Here is a 24,215-nt window from a genome sequence, read left to right on the forward strand (position 1 = left end):
TGATTTACTATCTTTCAGACAATGTTGTTCCATCAGCTATGATAAGTTTAGATTGGTCCAAAGCTTTTGACAGGGTGGATATGAGTTTTGTGTTTCAGGCAATGGAGAGGTTTGGGTTCGGGGCCACAGTTTGTCTCTTGGGTCAGAATGCTGTATAGGGGTTGTCAGAGTAGTGTATGTATTAATGGGGTGTTGAGTGTCCCCTTTTCCCTTGGGAGGTCGGTCTGGCAAGGTTCCCACCTTTCTATGGTCCTGTTTATTCTGATTCAGGAACCCCTGAATATGGCATTGCAGTCTCATAGTTCTCTTGTGCCGCCGCCTCTCCCGAATGGTATTCTGGTACCCGTTGTAGGGTATGCGGACGACACGATTGTGTCTCCACAGAGGCGTCTGTTTTTGTGCTACAGGATGTACTGGCTCGTTTTCATTGGGCGACGAGGACGCTGCTTAATCAGGAGAAATCCTGTATGATGGGGCTTGGTGCCTGGGCTTCTAAGTCTTCTTGGGGGTGTTCTTGGTTCCCAGTTGTGGACTCGATTCGAACTCTTGGCATCCGGTGATGTAAAACGTATGCGATGTCGTTGCAGGAGAATTGGGAGGCGGTCTCTAGAGGGGTATTTGGTTCAATTTCATGTTTGTATGGGAAGAGGTTGAGTACATTGTTTAGTACAATGCACATACCTTTCCGTTGAGTCGGCAGTTTGCATTGGCCATCAATAAGAGGATTTTTCGATACCTGTGGGGTGGGAGGTATTATCCGATACATAGGTCTACGGTTTATTTGCCAAAATTAAGAGGAGGGATTGGATTGTTCAATGTATATTATAAGGCGTTGGCGATGTTTTTTGTCACGTTTAAGGAGCTATTGGAGGGGGAAGGTATGTTCTTTCTGTGATTATATTATTGTACGATGCATGTTAATTCTCTGTTGAGGTTGTCTTTGTGTAGGGAACCTGCGTTTCTCTTGCCTCCTTTTTATACTTGTGCAATTGATGTCCTTCGGAGGCTTTGTCGTGTGGAGGGGTTCTTGCTTTTTACAAGTCAGAGTGTAACAGTGCAAGTATTTTGCACTCTTTCATGTATAATTGTGAATTATAATTGTGGGTGGGTGTGTGTATGTGTGCGTGCGTGTGTGTGTTTACTAGTTGTGTTTTGCGGGGGTTGAGCTTTGCTCTTTCGGCCCGCCTCTCAACTGTCAATCAACTGTTTACTAACTACTATTTTTTTTTCCCACACCACACACACACACACCCCAGGAAGCAGCCCGTGACAGCTGACTAACTCCCAGGTACCTTTATACTGCTAGGTAACAGGGGCACTTAGGGTGAAAGAAACTTTGCCCATTTGTTTCTGCCTCGTGCGGGAATCGAACCCGCGCCACAGAATTACGAGTCCTGCGCGCTATCCACCAGGCTACGAGCATGTATGGAATGGGGGTGTGTGTGTGTTGGTGAGGAGGCGTGCGGTAGTGGAGGAGTGGGCCGGCCTGGCTTGTGCTGATGGGAGTACTATTGAACAAAGAGGGCCTTGTGTACTGCAGGACCTGCCTGGGTCCTATAAGGGTTAGTTTTGCTTCTCAGGCCTTATTTGGGGCATGAGGAAGAGAGTACACAGCTTCCCCCACGTTGGGGATGGCTGGTAGAATCAGTTAGCAACCGCCTTGCACAGAGAGAGGGTGACCGGCCAGCTTCCTCACCCCTGACGGGTGACACCCCCAGGCACCCTCAGGGTGTATCCGTCTGAGTTGTGAGGTAAGAGTGTCAGTAATGCATTGTCTTGATTGGGTGTCTTAGTGGTGACGAGCTAGTGGAGTCTGAACCATTTAGCCATGTATGGTGTGGGCATGTATGGAATGGGTCATCCCCCCCCCCCCTTTTAATTTGGCCAATATTGTGTTAAATAATAGAATGTCAGTGTTAAATATCAGTTGCTGGAATTTGGAATAATGAAATAATTTGGTAATAAACATCTATGTGTAGAATAACAAACTTGACTTTTGTTCAGTCCTCTTTTTGAATCAATGTCCCCACAAGTAAGAGTTAAGGCTAGAGAGATAACTAGATGAACACGTGAGAGATAACTAAATTAAGCAGTGTTCCTGTCGCATTGTTTAAGTGGAAGTGAATTTAGATTCAATGACAGGTGGTGGCAGCAAATATCAGAACATCTTGGAATATCAGTATAGTATAACATCATAGACAGTAGATAGAATAAAGATCCCCGTCCACGCTCCCTTTTCTCTTCTTATTCCTCCTACATCACTCTACTCCTCCTCTCTCATTCTCTCTCTCCTGCCTCCCCTCTTCCCGTTCGCTTCCCGTTTTCTATTCCCGCTCGCCTCTCTCTCTACCTCAGTTCCTGCCTCAAACTCCCCCATGTTTTATCCTCCCATCCTTCATCCCTCTTTCCCCCTTCTCCTCCTTCTGCCTTTACTTTGCTTTACTTGACTTATACTACCGACTACCTTGAACCCCCCCCCCCCCGTTACAAGAGGGTGTATGCGAAATTGGGTCCTTTCCTCACCCCTGATGTGGAAGACTCGTTTCCTCTTTTTGATTTGATGGAGGTGTGGTAAACGCTCCATTTGAAGTTTCTCGCTCCATCGCAGAGAGAATTCCTGTCCCGGTATTTACAGAGTCGTTGGCGACTAACGGGCAGCTGCTGATGTTGGGGGATTAAGGATAATGCAGAGTGTGACCTTTATGGATGGCTAGAGAATGCATTTCATGTGTTTTATTTTTGCCCAGGTCGGGCGAGAATGGTGGGTTGGTTGACTGGGACGATTGTGCTTTTTGCGGGTCGGCATTTCATATTACCCCTTTATGCTTGTTGATGTTTGATGTTCAGGCTCCTTATAAGAAGGTCCACAATACTGTATTTTTGGTTTTATCAGATTATCTTTATTGTGTGTGGGTTGGGAGGCGGAAGGGGTATTCGGTGGATAGAACGCTGGGTTTTTTGGAAGGTCGGTTACATTACTCGAGTTGGGAATTACGCTGGATGCTTGGAGAGAGATTGATGGATCATTTTACTGATAATTATGTGCAATGGGGGTAGTGCATGTCATTTAGGTAATGGGGCATAGCTGTACCTATCAATTTTTTTGTTCAATGGTGGGGCGGAATATTCAGTTGGCTAGGGTGTCTGCGGTAGCTTTAGTTGTTTTCTGCCATTAGGTAAGTGGAATTTTTTTTTATCTGTAGTTTTGCTGTTCGATTCGTTGGCTTGATGGACTCTGGGTTCCATAAGTCTGTTGCCATTTGTATTTGGGTTTTAATTGGTTTCAGGGACGTTGCTAGATAATCCTTTCTTTTTTCCTGATTGTGTGGGTTGTTCTGATTTCGTTGGGCTTCTGTTTTCTCCTACTAGGGTGAATGGTTCTGTGTTTGTATGTTGTAGTATATTCTTCAATGTGGAGCCTGGTGGTAGTTAGTGTTGTGAGTTCTGCCTTGCTTTGTTTTTGGTTGTTGAATGTTGTCATGATTATAAATAACTGTGGGAGTTATCTGCAATTGTGAGAGTGTGTGCTGGGACTGTGCAAGACATGACTGTTGTTCTTGTGCCTTCCATTCCTCCTGTGTTTGGGTTCGAGTGACTGCACTGTGTGTGTAACTGCATAGCAATATGGTGGCATTGTGCTTGGGTGCCATTCAGATGTATGTAGTACTATGATTGGGAAAAAATTGGGTGTGTATGGGTTTGTTCCCGGTATCGTTTAATGGCTTCATTTCATACCCTGTCCCAATGTTGTGCTTCCCTGTTTTCCCGGTTGCCGGGTGGTTACAGGTAACTAAATGCACATGTGTATTCTACGGGGAGCTGTACCCCCCAGCTACATTGTTTCCGGTGAAGGAAGTTACTGCTATATGGTCACTTGGTTTTCTCTGGGTTCGAAGTGTACTGTATTTGTTTCACGTTGGAATTTTGGGTCCGTTTTTATCCTGCCCTTCCAATGTAATTTTGTAGAATTTAAACTAAAATGTGTTCCGTTTCACTTGAGTTGAGTGACTTATTATTTGTGCATTTATTTTGTTACCTTAATACTATTCATTATCCTAGGTTTAGGTGGTGTAAGATAGCTATGTATTTGCTAGGGTTTGATGTATATTTATTTTGTAAATACTATGCCTTAGCTGTCAAGTGCTGTAACTGTGTGCTCTATTACTGTACAAATTGCATTGTATTTATTTTAGCTGTGTTACATTGTTAACTTACGTTTGTATGTAATTTTCATGTTTATTTCTTATTATTGTATATTACTTTTATATCATGTTTCTGCGTGTTTTGTATTTAATGTCCTTGCTTTTTATTGAGTATAGCCGGCCTATTGTTTGTGTTGGTTGTTTCCATGTATGAAGGGTTTATGTGTGTGCTCTCTGTCTCACTGTGTACTGGTGCTTCGGTATCTGTTTTTATATAGTATTTATGTGTTTTATAAATAAAAAGAAAAAAAGGCATACAATAATAGGAAGAATTTGGCGGCACTACACTTCTTGTTAGCAATGTTAGCAAATTTAATTTCCTAGCGTAATAAATTTATCTCATCACGGGAGCAATACAAGCATGGGAGCAAACCATCCGTTAGGTTGAGATAACAAGTTTCAACCAGTAGAGCAGGAGCTTGGGAGCCGCTAATAAGCTTCATGTGATTGCTAATTTTTGGATGTGTAAAGCTGTGGTCGTGTCAACACAGCTTTGATAGCATGTGAAGAATGCTGTGCTAATAACAATTAATGAATAAAGTATTCTGCACTAAACAGTAATGCGAAAATATAAATAGTAACTCAAGAAGGCCTTTAGGTATACTGAGTGAAATGAAGTAATTAACTTCAGTATAATCAATGAATATTGAGTGCAGGGAATATTGATGTTGAAGGGGAAAAACAATAGAGTAACAGTCTGAGAGAATATTTTAGGTATCGTGTTAAACAGATAATTATTCGAAAGGCTTATAAAAACCATTTGAACATAGGCATATGATATAAATAAAAATCTTTAATTGGATTCATTTAATAAAAATCTTTAATTGGATTCATTTATTGGCCACAATAATTAGAGAAGAGAACAAATTATTCAGAAGAATGTCCACAAGAGAGTTACTGGAACAAATATTCACTAAACAGGCCCAACATACCAACATAATGTAAATAGGCGGTTTGGGTCCTTCATTAGCCGAGACCACTTCCATAATGGTCAAGTGCCAACCAACATGTAGCCTTCATACGTTTTCGATAGGGGGGGGGGTTTAGTGACCATTTACTTAATAAGAAATTACACTGACATTTTATATATCATTTTGAACGGTGGAAAAGAGGAGGAAGTTAATTTTCTTCCATACACTCTTCTCGTCCCCGAATCAAAGTACACTTAACCTCTATGTGAAGCAGGAAACACGGGGGACCTTAGCAACTCGCTCGAGGACCGCTAGACATTTACACTAGCCTCGAAAGGTTGTCAGGTAAAACATGAGGTGTTAAGATAGTGATTACCTGTGGCAGTCACGTTTACCAACTCACATTGTTATTTAAATTTAATCGGGGCACGCACCTATATGTCCAGTGCCAAATAAATTGAGTTCTCCTCAGCTGAAGCGGTGAGCTTTACTTAGGTCAAGCTGCTTCGCTGTTGCCGCGGCTGCCTCGATGACGTGATTCCTCCAACAGCTGATTTGTTACATCAGACGTGTTCTTAGGCTCCTCTCTCTCGCTCACAATAATCTTGACGTCGCACTCACTCACTCACTAAGGCTCCTCTCCAACTAAGTCTTCAAGTACTATCGTTCCTATCATAGCAGTAGGAGCTGTATCCTCAGGGTGCTCCACTATCCCTAAACGTGCTGTATTCTCATAAGAGTACGTTGCCCCGCGGGACCTCCACCTTCCTCGGTAGTCGCTGAATAGTGTAGCCTGCACTGTTAAACTATGCCAACTTAGGATTACATGACCCCTGTCTCCACTGGTTGCGTCAACATTTATTATATATAGTGTCATTGGAGATTAACGTCTTTTCGGATTGGCTGATAAAATAATCGCAGCAATCATTGGTCTTGCTCTCATGCTAAAAGGTTATTGGGCACTACACTTACCCGTCGTCCTGTTGAATGCTACAAACCTCCTCTTACCTTGGCTTCTTTCTGTACAGCAACATATATGGCCACGACCCACCGGCTCATGAGGTATGTCGGGACTGCCTCGGACACTTGACGGACGATCCTCACTCTATGCATTATACACAAACATCAGAGGGGGATGCAATCACTTCCCAAGGGTGCCCCCTTGGGTTCCACTAACAACAGTCGATCTACCTAGCCACTTTTTGCTTTACCACCTTGTTCAAAATGTTGTCAGCCTCTCCTGTTGTGGTTAAAGTACTCTTGCTCCCTCTTTTAAAGCTCAACATCCCACACTATCGCAAAACTGGCGATCTTCTCCTGGAGTGCTGGCGCCTACGTCTGCCCTTGTCCTCAGCTGTGAGACCAGTGATTCAGTTCGCAGATCTGTTGTCCCGTCTTGGTGCTCGCTGATGACGTCACTGCATCACTATTGCTGATTGGCTGCGACTTGCTGCTTTACCCACTCTTGCCTCTCATTGTATAGCGACTAAGTCGGTGTCACAGCACTCAAGGAACTCTCGTCCTCTTCCTCTGATCCTCGGTGCTATTTTGTTTGGCCATTCACCCGTTGCCAGTAGTTTAAAACAAAATTTACCTCACAATTGAGCCTCCCGTACTTTTATTATATAGTATTTCATTTGGTGGGAATAAATCTTAAATTAATTTATTAATTAAGGCCTTAATTTAAACGGTGAACATAACACTATGTTGACATAGTAGAAATATTTAGTCACAGTGGAAAATACCATATAGATAAACAACTTATTCTCCTGTTTAGACAGTATTTGTAGTAACGATGAGGACCACCATTCATATATTGATGTAATGGACAATTAGAAAGTTGAATTTGGTATACAGAATTTCAGAAAACATGATCAATTTTGTATGTATGTTGATAACAAAACCTAAAGCCGAGTTTTCCTATATATATATATATAATATATATATATATATATATATATATATATATATATATATATATATATATATATATATATATATATATATATATATATATATATATATATATATATATATATATATATACATATATATGTCGTACCTAGTAGCCAGAACGCACTTCTCAGCCTACTATGCAGGGCCCGATTTGCCTAATAAGCCAAGTTTTCCTGAATTAATATATTTTCTCTAAATTTTTTCTTATGAAATGATAAAGCTATCCATTTCATTATGTATGAGGTCAATTTTTTCTTATTGGAGTTAAAATTAACGTAGATATATGACCGAACCTAACCAACCCTACCTAACCTAACCTAACCTATCTTTATAGGTTAGGTTAGGTTAGATTAGGTAGCCGAAAAAGTTAGGTTAGGTTAGGTTAGGTAGCCGAAAAAGTTAGGTTAGGTTAGGTTAGGTAGGTTAGGTCGTCGAAAAACAATTAGTTCATGAGAACTTGGCTTATTAGGCAAATCGGGCCTTGCATAATAGGCTGAGAAGTGCGTTCTGGCTACTAGGCACGACATATATATATATATATATATATATATATATATATATATATATATATATATCCACAAAGAAATTGGAAAGGAAGATGAACGTTTCGGCCGTTTTACAGCCGTTGTCAACACCAGACTGACTTGGAGAAACAAAGGGAGGGTATAGCTCAACAGCTGAAAATGACCACATAACCCCAGGTAAAGAGTTACCCAGAAGCAGGTATAGATTTAGCTTAGAATAATAGGATTAAGCGGTCAGAGAATAAGGATGAAAGATTAAAGCCTCAATGAACACACAATATATGAATATAATATTGAAATGAGACATCGTAACCCTTTCAGAGTTTTTTTCTTAAACTGTTGTGCAATATTGTAACTTAAAAATGGATCAAGTTTGTGTATACCAGTGCTGACATTGATAAGATTTGGACACTGACTGATTAAGGCAGACTCGATCAAATTCCGTTCCACGAAACCACCACAATTAGTAATGCTTTTCGCTCCATCTCACTTAATAGTGTGATCACACAAACTCGTGTGTAGATACAATGCACTAGACGTTTGGGCAGTTCTAATACTATAAGCATTTTGGGACAACCGCAATTGTAAAGACTTTCCTGTTTGCCCAAGGTACACAGAATCACAATCATTGCAGGGAATCGAATACACACAACCTGCTGTACCAAGAGAATTTTTTATTAAATTGGACTTGATTGTACTATTAGTGAACACCATATTGATATTAAGTTTCTTAAAAACCGGGGAAAGTTTTTCAAATCTAATCGCATAAGGTACCACCAATGAGTTTCTAATTTCTGGTTTTTAACTGTGTGCAAAGGTGATAAAGAGCTGATTTCTAGGCTAACAAGTCTAACATCAGCACGCAGATGTAGATCTTGATGTAAAACATCCTTGTTTCCTCCTGTAGAATCATTGTAAAAGCAGATTGCTTGTGCTTTACATTCCCGAGCACTGCATTGTTCATGGTGGAGTACCAGATATTCTAACCTCTTTATGAGAGCACTACTGGCTTCCGGAAGGTCGCCAAACTGCTGGTCAGTACTTAAATCCTGTATTTCCTGCCGGGGGTACGATGCTCGGATGTTTCCTTACCCAGGACCCCCACCCCTCCCTAAGGAACGAGTAGAGCACTTTCGTCCTTTCGAGGCCATTGGGGTTCACTTCATAGGTGCTATAACCCTAATTGGCACCAGGGATAAAATCCCTGTTAAGGCCTACATTTGCTTTTATACTTGTTCCACCACTTGGGGAGTTGACTCCTGATAAGAGAGCAGAATCATTTATCCTGGTTTTTCACAGGTTTTCTGCACGCAAATCTTGCCCTGATTTGATGATATCTGACAACGTATCCAATTTGGTGACTGATGAAGCATGCCTGAGTGAGATCTGGGACCACCCAGTTGTTCACACTGCCCTGAATGAACAGCAGTGCTACTGAAAATTTATTCCACCCAGAGCAAAGTAGCATGAAGTGTTGAATGAGAGAATTGTTGGAACAGTGAAATGCTGTATAAGAAAAACCTTGCAAAGCCAGAAAAATAAAACTCCACACCATTGTCACGGAAATAGAATCCAGAGGCAATAACTGACCGCTGACTTACCTTTCTGATGACATCTCACAACATGAGTCACTTAGTCCATCTCATCTGATGCATGGAGAACCTCTCAACCTTTTTTGCGACCCTCACTGATGAGGACCCAAGAGATCCTTCATACAATGGAAGAGCGACTTTGTTCAGCGTCATAAAAATCTGTTGCGCATAATCAGTCGGTGGAATGAAGTTTGAGATCTGGAGTATTTACCTGCTCTGCATGATTATTACTATGGGGCTACCAACCCCTGTAATATAATACAGTTACAACCTGTCGATGTTGCTCTGGTGGACAGCGAAAGCACATGCTCAGAGTGGCCTATAGACCGTATTGTCTCTGTTCACCCAGATAGCCAAGGACTCATGAAGATAGTAAAAGTGAAGTCCAAAGCCACCACTAGCCTCATGTCAGTAGAAAAGTGAGCACTATTGGAGCTGACTGGAGAAGAAGTCATGAAGAGACCTACACAACTCTCAACTATAATAAGGGACATCCATCCTGTATGTAATGCCACACACAAGTGCACATTAGATTTATAATAATATTTGAATAATTCTGATGAAGAGTAATAAAGTGTTCAGCCAGTCCTAAATAGTGGAATGCTACATGTATTCTCCCTCCCAGAATTATGTGGGAATTTCCCCTTCCTAAATTATTAAAATTTATTTAATTATTATTTAATTATATATAATCCAGGAAAATTTATTTTCTGTTTCATAAAATTATTAAAATAAATTTTAAGTTAAATTTCTCCTAAATAGGAGGATGTAATTAATTTTTATATTCATTATAAAAGCAAATGAACTGTGATGTCACCAAAATTATATGTAATAATCCTAATATGGGTCTATTTACAAATATTGTTCATACAGTCTGAGGACTGATTTATGTTTATTTTCATTACATATATATAACTAAAATATATAGCAATAAATACAAAATCAATATCACTCCTTCCCTAAAAGTATAAATTATCTCTCAAACAAAACGAGAGAGGGAGGATTGAGAGAGCAGAGATATTATTTGCCAAGACGAGTCACACGCTGTGTTTGTTCCCTGAGTTCTCGTAAAATCGCGTGATATTTTCAAGTTATACTTCACACCAGCATCGTCAATTATTGGGAAGTATCTCGTTTCCGGTTCTAGCACAAAGATTAGAGTGCCCATTCATTTTCTTACAAGTGTTGTTCATGGTTAGAGGTATGACCGGCAGCCGCCCACAACGGGTAAGACTTTTCCACAAATAAATTGTGGTAATTAATTGAATTTATATATCTGTAAATGTTGCATGCATTTTTTGCAATGTAACATTCTGGCAAGCTGAGGATGGAACTACGTTTAAACAGTGAGTTAAGGGTTTCTAAACTTAGACATATTGCGGCATGGAAGTGACGCCACAAGCCACATAGTCTATGTGGAAGTAACCGGCCTGTGGGACTCATACGTGTTCAGACTGGAGCAACAGCCTCTGAGCCAGATAAGCTGTTGCTCCATATTATTACTAAATCAATTCACTTTTACAATTTAAATAACCTGAATTATTTACTTAGTTTAACTAACTGATTTAATTTAGTTTAGTTGAATTTAAATATAAAACACCCATAGTCTGTGTGGATCTATATGTGTGAAATTAAAAAAATACAGTGCACTAAGATTTCACTAAGCTTTTATGAAATAAATATTTAATTAATTTTACAATTTTACAATGTTGAATTAAATGAAATTAATAAAATTAACAAAACTTCCCCACAAGAGTGTAATTTGGTGCTAGTTGGCAATTGATGTGTTGCTTTGTTTGCTTTATGTATAATGCCTCGCCGATGTCCAGTCTGTTGTTGCTGACGATTATTTTGGTGTTGTTTGTGAGTATATCTCTGGTGATGGTCTGGTTATGTTTAGTGAGTATATCTCTGGTGATGGTCTGGTTATGTTTAGTGAGTATATCTCTGTTGATGGTCTGGTTATGTTTAGTGAGTATATCTCTGGTGATGGTCTGGTTATGTTTAGTGAGTATATCTCTGGTGATGGTCTGGTTATGTTTAGTGAGTATATCTCTGGTGATGGTCTGGTTATGTTTAGTGAGTATATCTCTGGTGATGGTCTGGTTATGTTTAGTGAGTATATCTCTGGTGATGGTCTGGTTATGTTTAGTGAGTATATCTCTGGTGATGGTCTGGTTATGTTTAGTGAGTATATCTCTGGTGATGGTCTGGTTATGTTTAGTGAGTATATCTCTGGTGATGGTCTGGTTATGTTTAGTGAGTATATCTCTGGTGATGGTCTGGTTATGTTTAGTGAGTATATGTTCTTCAATAGGTCCTTGCTGCTTGTACATTGTTAGGCGTTTTAAAAGGGATGTTGTTGCTTTCCCAATATATTGAATTCGTTGGAGCTGACAGTCTCAAAGTGGTCATGTGAAGGCATAAAATATTGGTCTCTTTCAAGGAGTTTTGTTTGGTTTCAGGAGAGCTCCTCGTGAGCAAGTTGGCAGTCTCCTTGCTCTTATGGTATATATATTTAATTAGTTCAATCTTCTAATATTTGGGACTTGCCAAAATATTGAGCATTACACAGCTAACAGTCACAAATGGGGCTGGTAAAGAAATAGACGACATTGTTTTTTTTTGAACGACTGTTTCAAGTCGTTCCATTTGTGATAGGATTTTTTTTCATTAGAATAAATAATTTCTTTCCGGTTTAGATTCTATTTATTTTTTCTCGAGCACTCACAAACAATTCAATTCCCCAATACCGTAACAAGTATCGTTACTAAGGTTATTATTATTTAAATAATTGTTAAATTAATCATAGCACGTTAAAAAAAACTGGTGAATAGCATCAGAGAAATGCAAAATTTGTTTCCACTAACAGTTACTTTCATGCTATTGTTTCTCTCCCGGCAGGAAATACAGCTCTTCACGTGGCAGTGGAAGCTGGCAGCGTAGAGGCTGTGTACGGCCTGCTGAAGTTCTGCCCGGACCTCTCCCTCCGTAACTCCCAAAGTTTGTGCCAAACTACATTTTGTAGAGTATCTGTGAATGCACAGTTTTTTCATTGTATGTTTCCTATTAGGTTTCATATTTTATGCATCCGAAAAGATCCAAAGATTTTTAGTTACCTTGTTGTGCCTGAACATCCGGAAGTTTCGTAGAGTTACATGAGTGTCATACATAAGTGTAATAGGCCTAGCCTTATTTGTTAAGTAGAATGTTTTGGAAAATTTCTTGGTTGAAACAACTGCAGGTCTTCATTAGTTTTAGCAGCATCAACTCCTCACTACAGCTGAAATTTGTATATTTGATTTTTCATTGGAGGGTATGAGGTATCTGGGGCGTGTCAGGGTTAGTGTTCTCTCAGCTACTGCTACTGACATACACATACAACCATACCTGATGGCATCAGCAGTGACGGGAGACATGTTGGTCAACATGTCCACTGAAGCAGAATACAACCCTATTTACAAACCAGTATTCCCCTGTAATGTAGTGAAGGGCCAAGAAAAGAGATGATGGTGTACAGAAGGGGAATGATTTTCCTTGTATGTAAAGGGGCGGATATTTAATCAATATAATAAGAAAAAATTAAATAAATTACACAATGTAAGTCCACAACAAAATGATATTGTCCTGCACACAAAGTGGGAACTCAGCGGGGACATGACCCCCACTACACAGAATGTAACACAAAATGAGGTACCCTGGCAGACCTAGCACTCAGACCAGCCATACTGAATGCCAACAAATTATCTAGCTGGGACAGCCACATCGTACAGAAAGATGCAACAGCTTTGTTGGAGGCAACACTAACTCCCTGTGATCATGCTCACCTCACATCTGTGCAGGCTCCCCATGCAGGGGACGTTATTTGGTAGTCCCTATGACTGTGAAGAGCACACGTTTTAATCCTCAGCAACTCTGTACAGCAGACGCCCTCCGCTTTTCTACCCCAAACCACATTGTATGTAGGTGTATTTACAGTGAGGCAGACGCAGACGAATATGGATCACACAGTCTGCGCTGCAGAAAATAAGTGGATTGGCACTCAAGATCCGACTTAGTCAACGACATCATTAACAGGAGCCTTACATCTTCCCAGTGTCCAGCAGAGAGCACAGTAACCTAATGAACTTTAACTTTGCTGCTCTTTCTGGTCGACCTGATGGAATCACACTACATCTATGGAGAAATGACAGATGAATGGTGTGAGTACATTCATATACACTTTGGCAGCCACGTAATCCCCCTCTTTGTTGGTTAAGCAGGAGTTGCAGTAATACACAGACACAAATCAATTAAGTACACAGAAATAGATCACCTTTACAATTTTGTTCTGAAAGGTTCTGAGACACGAGGTCCATAGGGAGAATGTGCACGGTTTCTCAAGGATTTTGGTCCCAGGCTCGCCGAAGCAACAAGTAACCTTAGAGTGGCGAGCTTTCTTCTCCGTCGCGTCAGTGTGGAACCTTCTGTAACTGACACCTGCATTAACTGACTCGGCCATGGTTGAACAAAAGTTGACCAGCCCAGAACTCTTCTGAGCTCTCTGAAAGGCTCTGGAGGCCCCAAACTGGGACCCATCAAGGGTTTAAGAGTTAACTCTACCACACTCGAGCCTACAGTAATTGCGTTCTCACTCATACGCCTCAATAATGAACGGCATTACTGTAGGTGTTCAAAGGAAGCTTCTTTCATAATTCAGCAAGGTAACATGTACCTACAGATAGACGGAGTAGCAATGGACTCCCCTCTTATAATGCTATTTGCAAATTTTTACATTATCACAATCGAGGATAGAATATTCAGTAATAGGCTAATGCCAAGTGAATACTGCCGTTATGTAGATGACATATTCGTAATAGTAAAAGACCTAAAAGAATTAATTGATATGAAAAGCAATCTAGAAAGAAGGGTCAGGGTTACGATTCACATATGAAAATAGTGAAAATAACAGTCTACCTTTCCTGGATGTATTAATAATAAACAAAGGAGCATTTTTGAGCACTGGTGTCTATACCAAGCATACAAACATAGGATTATGTTAAACAGTAGGAGTGAGTGACCCAAAAGATTCAAAGCCAGTGTTCTCAACGCTTATATCCGTTGAGCCCTTACCCACTGCTCTGAATGGAGTAACGTGAGTAAGAAGTTTGAAAGGATAACACAGGTGTTGGTGAACAATGGATATAGCAACCATAAGATAAACACTAATATAAGAAGACACTTGAACAGGTGGTATAATCATAAACAAAGAACAGAAACCACAACACCTCTAATAACATTAAATTACAAATCCACCACGCAAAGTAAACATAAAGAAATAAGAAATAATCGACAAAGGAGTAAAACTCCTAACCAAAACTTAGACACAATCATATACTATAAAACAAAGAAGATCATTGAACCCATTACAAACAGCCCGAATCCGACTGAGAACCCTTTACAGAAGTGGAACGTGGTATATATGTACACCTGCCCCCACAAAGGATGAAGCATTCAATCTAAGCACATAGGTATGCGTCGACCAAGCTGACAAGGCGTTTGACCCATCATCTTTAATCAGGTGCCCCTAAAAATCACATGAGACAAACCCATGACATCACACTAACAAGAGAAATACTGAATAAATATACTTACATATTACACAAAACCCTATATGTAAGACTATAAATTCTAGAAGCCATTCACATAAAACGTTGAACAACCCACCATAAATACTCAAATAATGGAACTATTCACTCAACCCACCATGAGAGTGAGAACAAGACCGGAACGTGAAGATGCCAACGTTGATGACAATGCCCAAAAGGCTTCTCCCACTACACCTAACTAATCATTGTATGTGCTTCTAACCTTTACTTCTTACTCCTCACCTAATTGTATGTATACGTTATTGACCTATGCTTCTTACCCTTTACACCTCACCAATATGTATGTACCTGACCTCGAATGGTATAAATCCAATACGCCAACCGAACAGTCCATAAAACAATTCAACCCAGCCTAGAGAACATAAAAAACATCATCACCAAAAAACTCTCACATCTCAACAAAGCCTACCTACACCAGAGAATAGCTGAAGGTTCGCCATCTGCAACATGGTATCTTCAGGCAACCAAATTAGAAAGGTTAAATATCCCAAAAGGAATCCACAGGGAAATAGCAGTTATATAGACTATATAATAGAGTTATATAGACTAGTTATATATATAGACTACGTCTAGGTTACAGATGCAACTGGGAGATTGGTGAACCCCGACAGAGAGAGTGCATCTTCTGCCAAACTGTCACAGAAAAGCCATTACTTCACTATCTTCTGGAATGTGAAGCAACCAATGACCTTAGAAGAGCTTTAATAGTTCCTGAATCATGCAGTGGCCACCCTGAAGCCATCAACACAGCCACTCTCCTGGTCAACAAAGGTGTCCAGCAGCTGGACACCCTCATAAAGACTGTGAAGCAGTATTCTCCCCCACGATAACAGCTTGATGGTTAAATGCAACCTCAGAACACTGGGAAAAAAAAATTGTACCACTTACGGGCTATTCATGCCCGTGCCACCTTTTGGGTGGCTTAATCTTTATCAATCAATCAATCAAACAGTCCAGTCCACAGTTACAGCCCCGCTCCTCCCCAGGTAAGTCCACTATGGGCTCACCATAGCCCTTGCTACTTGCAACTTTTGATTCCAAGTGGCGAATCTTAAACAACAACAAACCGAACAGACATTAGAAAACTCAAGACATCAGACTCGCAATACAAGGACATGAAATTGAGTGAGTTACCTCTTTTCAATACCTAGGAGACATTTTTTTTATAATTTTCCACCACAGACGTGGCCACACATTTACAATGATAACCAGCATATATACATTTTCTTTTGTCCTCCATGGAGTGGGTTAGAGATATGTTAAACATATAGGTCAAGGGTTTATTGAACCACAGAAAGTGATTCGGTGCTTTTAAAATGCTAAGCTAACCTACATACGTAAATACATAGATACATAGATTTACGTATGCCTTACATAAAGTGTTCGATGTGTCTTTTACATAGTGTCATTAATGTGCATTTACAAAGGTGAAATGTAATTCTGATCAGCTTCCATATATACTTTATACACATACATATACATACACACACACACACACATATATACGTACATATACATATATACACACACACACATGCATTCACATACATTTGTCTCTTCTACTCTGACAGGATGAGATAGCTGATAGAGAAACTAGTGTGCACTTAATCACTGAAGGTGATTAAGGTGCTTTTACAAGCTCAGGTTATATAGTTCCATCACATACATACATTGTATAATTGATACATTACATGGTTAATCTTAGGTACAAGTCCAATATATCATCAAGTGTTCCAATGCTCATATCGTAATTACACAGTTCAGCATACCTTAGCCTTAAGGGGGCGTTATTCACAAAATATGCAAAAAATGAAAACTCGTTCAATTTCAATCAAACTTCTTTGACAAGTTGTATAAGAAAAGGGTTTCATTTGGTCCAAGTCTCAGCATCGTAGCATAAATAGGAAGGGTAAAAAAAATATTGAATTATGTGTCAAAAATTTTCAAAAATGGCCAAAAAAGATTATCAAACAAAAATGTCAACTGAAATCATGTCTATGACTCTCAGCTATCACAATAGCATATATTAAAAACAAATTATAATTAGTTTTATTAACAAAAAATTTAGTTAAAAAAAAGGCAAATTTTACTTTTTTTTTTAATTTTATCTCTCTCTTTTGTTTATAAGGCGATTTGCATGAAACTTATACACCTGACTGCACGTATGCCTATCTGTAAGGGTGCAAATTTTGGAAAAAATTGGTTGATGTCAACTTCAGCCACAGAGGGCAACACCTTAGACTTTATTTTTTACTTGAATGTTTATGTTACTTGAAATGAATATCTCTTTCATTTTTTATGCAATTTACATGAAACTTGCACATTATATATAAATTTTATGTCTCTAAAATCGTTAGCAAGCGTTTTTATTTTGAGTTCTTTATTGACTTTATAATAGCTCTAAACATGATATATTTGCATAATTTTGGGGGGGAACTTAGACTATTTGTATTAGGAAAACTAAAGACGTTTTGGAAAAATTTTTGCAAGAGATCCTTTATTATATGTTAATGTGTCAGAAAAGTGTCATAGGATGATTATATCTGAAAGGTGTGGTTGTAAACTTACACTTGAAAATGAGTAAAATTCGTTGAAAAAAATAAAAATCCCAAGTACTATTTAGGCTACAGTACTGAAACTTCGAACAATTGTAGCCCTTTTCATATACATCTAGTCAAAAATAACGGTTGACACTAAACAACAACTTTAATATACCCGAATAACGCTTGGTAAAAACATCCAGAGACATTGCAGTAGCCATACACAGACTCAGAATTGGTTACAAGAGCTGTTGGGTTGTAATAAACTCAATAGTTAAAGAGTATCATATCTGTTGAACAGATGCAGAGGCACCACTATTAAATTACTTACTGGAATGTGACGCAACTGAAGACCTGCACAACAAATTCAACATTAATCCAATGACAGCAGATGCATTAGATGCAAATTCCACAGTGACTACAATGATTAGAAAAGCAGTTGAAAAAATGTAACACACTTGTGAACACTTTGCATCTATATACACCACCAAGATAATGTTATTAAAACAAGACTAAAACCAGTTCGCTAAAACAGAAGCTAAAAATAAAGGGGGAAAAGGAGAAATCCCCACCACCATTTAAAACTTTTTCTCAAATATCTCAGTAACAAGGTTATCGCGAATAACTGTATTCTATTATGGGCTCACTATACCCCAGTGCTACATGAACATTTTGTTCTGAGTAGCTAAATCTAAAACAAGAATAAAAACAACCAAACAGTCTGGCGAATATATTCTGAGGTCCAAAGATAAGACAGCTGTAACAATTCTTAAGACTTACAGGAAATGCGACGAAATGAAGGCAGAGGACAAAATAAGGAAAATCATTGTCCTCCACTGTCTCATGCACAGGGCCTTATATCATTTCGAAAAGCTGAATTATGTGGTGTCAGCAGAAAGATGCCAGGAAAAATCCCCAAAGCACGAAACCCCACAAGTCCTTCTCACAGTAAAAAGACGGATTCCAAAAAAGGCTTGATCTTGGCATTTGGGGCGTGTTCCAACACAGGCCCTACACCACATTGCCCCTCAGATGCTTCAGACGTCGAAGATTTGGACATAACAGGGACGGCAGCCAACGCCCAGTGAGTTGTGGAGTCTGCAGCCTGCCCCTCGACACGAAAATATTCTTTGATAAACACAATGCTAACCAACCCATTCAAGCTAAGTGTCCAAATTGCTCCAAGGCACAGAGATAATAACCCTCGGAACTAGCGATGCCCCCAAAAGGCTTAAAATGATCCCGAAGAACCCTTACGTCTACAGCAGAGCAGCAGTCCCAACCCAAATATATACCAGTTCCCCTGCCCACAAAAACAGCGTAGAGCCTACCAAGTCCAAACCAGATGGAGAGGGCACATGACTCTCCACCATGGCCGATGATGGTCTCCATCCAGAACAAAGGGATTGCTGGGGGTCACAAACAGAAAATATTTCAACGTAATCGCCCGCCCAATGCATCCAGTAAGCACACTGGGGGCAAAGAAGATAAGAGTGTCCGAGTTTCTACTGATAAGGTCCAAAGAGTAAACAGGCTCCAGACCAGCACAGCAATAAGTAATGTTCCTACTCAACTGGACACCCTATGGCCTATGCTTAAGGCCTTCGTCATAAGATTAGTCGAAAGTTTGATGTCGGCATACGGTTTCAAGCAAACCATAGAGACTCATAACACAATTTAGTACAAGCTCAAGAAATTCGAAAAAACAATATCCTCACCTTTATGAATGCAAGGCAGGAAACACACTCCTTAAAAAACAGGTAAAGTCCAGTTCTTCTGAAAGCGACTTTGATGAGTCAGTTTCAAGTACACCAAGATCCTCAACTCCAATTTCAACTTCCAATGAGTTCACCTGACTCCATGGATGCCACGGTAATATCACGAAATTCCTACAGTCTTGAGGACTAAAGATCCTGCAATGGAATATGCAAGGGCTGTGCTCAAAATTGCAACACTCTCAATGCATAGCACCTCAGCTTCCACAAACCTACCAGAAGACTTCCCAGTCCGACCAAACAGTGGCTCCTTCCAACAGCCCACCTGGCCTCCACACTGGCGACCCAAGGACCACCAGCACTCTTACCATCGCTTGCGTCACGTGCAGGCATTAGCCCTGGTTTTATTCGAATAGCAGAGAGGTTTGCTGGGAGAAGGGGAAGGGGTAAGAGAAGGGGGGATGAGAAGGAAGGGGAAGAGGGGGGTAGAGAGGAGGGGCAAGAGAAGGAGGAGGATGAAGAGTGTGAGGGAATGTAGATTCCCTCAGCTAGTTTTCCTAGTTTTCTATATTAGGCTAGTCGCTCTAGGTACTCAAGTCAAGAAGTTTTCAATCTAACATACACTTGTGGGGTGTTGGATGAAAGCTCTTGCTATGGACTATCATTTAAGACTAGTCAGAAGTCTGTGATTGCTCTGTAGAGATAATTACAAAAATTTTCCTGTTTCTGTGAAATAGGATGGGAGTTGAAAGTGAGTGGTGTGAGTAGGTACTGGTCTATAACCGTTAGAGGTGGGGGGGGGGACAGTGGGGTGAACTTTGCCCCCCCCCCCCACCCCCGACCATGTGAGACATTGCACCACTGTCTTTAGGCCTCCCCCCTCCTTGTGACGTCACGGGACGCCTGAGGGTGAGGGAGGCCTGTGATTGGTTTAGCCATCTCTACTCCTAGCTGAATTTTGGCGCGAACAGCTGTTATTGGAAGCGGCACCATGAAGTTATGCCGGTTTTGTGCTGATTGGTCAAGACAAAGTAGGGGGGGAGATATGGGCATTTGAGTTCCCTTAGCCTGCCAAATCGTCAGTTTGAGCTGGGCAGCAAGTGGGGGAAGACGTAGCTGGGTGGAGGTGGCAGCCTGCCACCTCCACCCCCGTTAATCGCTGTCATTCCCATGTTACTCAGCGTGGATGGCACTCCTGCCATCCTGGGTTGTGTCAAGGCCCAATTTGTTGTGAAATTGGGGCCGATGTGACAAACTAAGAGACAGTTTCAGTGTTAACCCATGAGGCAGCTGGCCTCATGGTGTATCAGATTGATCCCTCATCCCTCGGGTCTGGGTATCCTGACTAGTGTTGATGGACAATGGACAATTGGTGGAATATGGGCAGTGTAATTGTGGGTGATATTACAGGCCCCCTTTTTGACTTTGAATTCCACCTAGCCAGTCCGCCATGTGGTGACGCCGCCGGCCATTGTCGCCCGAGTGTACGAGCGAGCATGCTGGTATGATGGGGTGTAAAGTGATCTCCCATCCACGTGTGTATGCCGGTGGGCGCCAACCAACCAGTCGGGGGCCACCCCAGGCCTCCTGTGCGCCACCCGCACCGCCTACCTTGGCCAGCCACCCAGGGGGGGGGGGGCACCCACCCAGGCCACCCGCGCGCCAAACCCCCACTCCACCCCACGCGCCAGCTCAGCCCAGGTGGGGTGCTGTGACGTCATGCGCTACCCGTGGCCACCCCTTAAAGCCACGAGGTGGCCACATGCTTGGGCCACCTTCCCTGGACATTCTAGGGCCACACCTCGCACGAGGAGCGAGCTAGGTGTTTACAGCCAGAGAGGTAGTGGCCAGGGAAAGGATTGTGGAGGATTCAAGGAGCCGTGAGTACAATAAAAGTGTTACAGTGAGGAAGCAGCTGAGAGACAGCTGTCTGTACTGTCGTCCAGGTGACTGGTTGGGATGTACCTGGAGATGGATGTTGTACATGGGACCACACTGTAGATATAGAGTTATATATATAGGTATGTAGACTGACTCGGGTATGTAACCAGTCAGTGTAGAGATTTACCATAAACATGATCCAGTTGTCGATTCTATATAATCGGTAAGACTGGATTAGTGCTATGGAGTACCAGCATGTAAAATTATTATCATTGCAGAGGTAGGCAGGCCAGCATTGCAGGGATGTCAGTTGATACCCTGAGGTCTGTGTAGTTAGAGATACATTTATCTGGTGATATAATTTTCATTGATTATGTGAATGCCATTTCTATATGTTCATTTGCATGTTTTATGTACTGTGTTGTGTGGTGAGTCAGTAGATGTAATTGCTGACTGAGTGCCTAATGATGTCATTAGCATGTGGGGTATGCTGACGGCATCATTATGTTGCAGGTTTGTGCAGTGTTGTTATCAGGTATTACAATATTGCTGCCCTAGGAGCTGTGTTGAGGGTTTAAGGGACCTCTATGATTATTCAGGGGAATTCAGAGTTCTTAATGAGAGCAGGCAATTGATTTGTTAATTGCCTTGCTGAGGTAAGTGTGTGTTCACAGTAGTCCTTTGCAACGGTTGCAAGATAAGGGGGGCAGTAATATTGTTATACTCTTGTTGTTGCACAACCGTGTGTCATTACTGTGTGGGCACAGTAATTAACGAGTTGCAGTAGCCGCAACCGTATGTGGGCAGTGCATTTGTGTTGTTATGCATGCCGTAGTAAGTGTGACCTATGTAACACTGGGGTTACTTTGTTTCTTTAAGTTGTGTTGAGGACTTAAGGATTCAGTGAGTTAATGAGAGGGGAAATTAACTGGATAAGTGGTGCACACTTATTGTTAAGTGAGTGAGAGCTGTTATAGGAGAACAGTGTTGAGCTTGAGTGAGATACGTCTCGGGAGCAATTAGTTGTCCATGTGACAACTAATTGACCACTCTAGCTGATTATGTAATTAGCCTTCTCATCATGAATTCACGTAGTGGGAGAGGATTTGTCAGAGTCTGTCAGTATTTGTGTTAACGGAATTTGCTCGGGACTAATTACCTTACTGGGGTATAGCAATTAGTGGAGCAATTAACGTCTTGAGTCTTGAGGACTCAGATGACTCGGAAAAGCGAGGTCATGGAGCTAGCATAAATCGTTATATTAATCATATCCTGTCTGAGGACACTGGATTAATTGCACTCATGTTAATTAGGGTAATTAACTCCTTTCCCATGAATTCACAGTGTTTGATGAGACCTGCTTAGGCAGTGCGGTGTGAGACGTATTTATGTATGATTAACTGTCGGTCCTGGTGACAGTTAATTAATTGCTCGGAGTTAATTAGAGTAATTAACACTCACTATAGTAATTTTTGACACAGACTGTTGAGAAGCTACCAAGTTAGGGTAGGCTTAGTTAACGTAACTCAATTGGGATGTAATTAGTGGTCCGTTTGACCGTAATTAAGAATTACTCACTGAATACTTGCAAGGAGTCAAGTGTAATGTAATATAAGAGAGTTTTGAGTTATTGTTAACAAGATGACTTGTGTTAAGAGAGACAAGTGTTGATGATTAACGTAGAGTACCATCATGTTGTTGTCTATGAGAGACAATTGGTTGTGATTAACATAGTACTTTGTGGCTGATTGCTGTGATCAGTCAATTAACGTAATTAATCACATAATCAGTTTGGTAATTGATTAAGGCAATTTCTTTTGTTTATCGTCTGGTGACTAGAGTAAAGTAACTTAGGGATTACTGGAGCTGTGTCCTAGAATCCCACCTTGCCTGACTTTGTTTACTGTTTTCAGTGCAACTTCTTGTAGGGAGTGGCAAAGAGTGTTCACACTGGATTGTGATAGGGGGAGTCACTGTTGGACTACCCGCCTAGTTACGGGGGTCACTCCTGTTTGGAAGGAGGACCCTTAAGCTTGTGATTAGAGTAGCTGTCAGGGAAGCCGTGACACTATTGATTGCATACTTGTGTCTCCAGTGGGCATCATTGTCGGTTAGTTCACTTGTCACCCCGAAGTGTCAGCAGGATGGAGCCTGCTGTCATTTCTCGAGGGGCTGTTGAATAGCTGTGTTGCAATTGCCACTGGATGGACAATAACGTAACCATTCGCTGTGGTGTAACTTAGTCTGTGATATTTTTTTTTATTTGCAATATTGCGTCATCAGTGGGCACACCTGTGTTCAGGTTAGTTCAGTATGCAGCCGCACAGCAAGGGTTGCTATTTAGCTGTTTGTTATCGTGCCACTGGATGGACATTAACGTAACGTAAACTCGTTAATGTAGTAGTTAGTCTCTTGTTATTAATAATTTGTTATTTTATAGAAAACGGTCTTTGATGTCAACCCTTCAACCATTCTTTTCCACCCATGTTCTGCTTTATACGATTAAATGTTGATGTGATCTTTTGATATGACGGCTGTCATTGGGAATTCGAATTCCAATTCATAGCGCCACATCAAGTATAAATATTTGATTGTGAGAACTCGTCGGTTACCCTTTATTAGTTTTAACGTCCTGTTTAACTAGGAGGAGCCAGCGGCCTATTGTGGACAGGTTTTCACCCCTGGTGGTGAGGGCCTGGCGGTTTGCTCCCGCTTTTCCTTTTTCTATTGGACTCATGCTTAACTGCCGTGAGCAGCCTTTAAACTTGTAGTCCACCTCCTAAGGGAGGTAGGCGTAGAAAAAAATCTCACAGGGGAAAAGGAGGGGGGTAAGAGAAGGGGGAGGGGTAAGAGATAGGGGGTAAGGAGGGGGAGTGGTAAGAGAAGGGGGGTGAGGAGGAGGAGGAGGAAGAGGAAATGTTTACTGAAGGAAGGGGAAGAAGGGAGTGATAAGATTACGGTGAAATTCCATCTTTACTGTTCTTGTTCCATTTAAACACCCTTTCCCTGGTTCATAGGTATATTTATTGAAACGAACATTGTCCACTTTCCCATATTTTTCCAGTATGTGTATAATAGTTCCATTCAACATTTCAAATGGCGCAGCCCTCACAGAAACGTATGTAAACGTTTTGCTCAAATTAATCACTTGTACCGATCCTTTCCCATTAGGTAAACTGATAATGTCATCATCATACTTCTTTAGAGACTCTGAAAACGTCACATTGTTTTCAAATTTCACCACCA

Source organism: Procambarus clarkii, chromosome 57, assembly GCF_040958095.1.
Source record: "Procambarus clarkii isolate CNS0578487 chromosome 57, FALCON_Pclarkii_2.0, whole genome shotgun sequence".
In the NCBI taxonomy this organism is placed as follows: domain Eukaryota; kingdom Metazoa; phylum Arthropoda; class Malacostraca; order Decapoda; family Cambaridae; genus Procambarus; species Procambarus clarkii.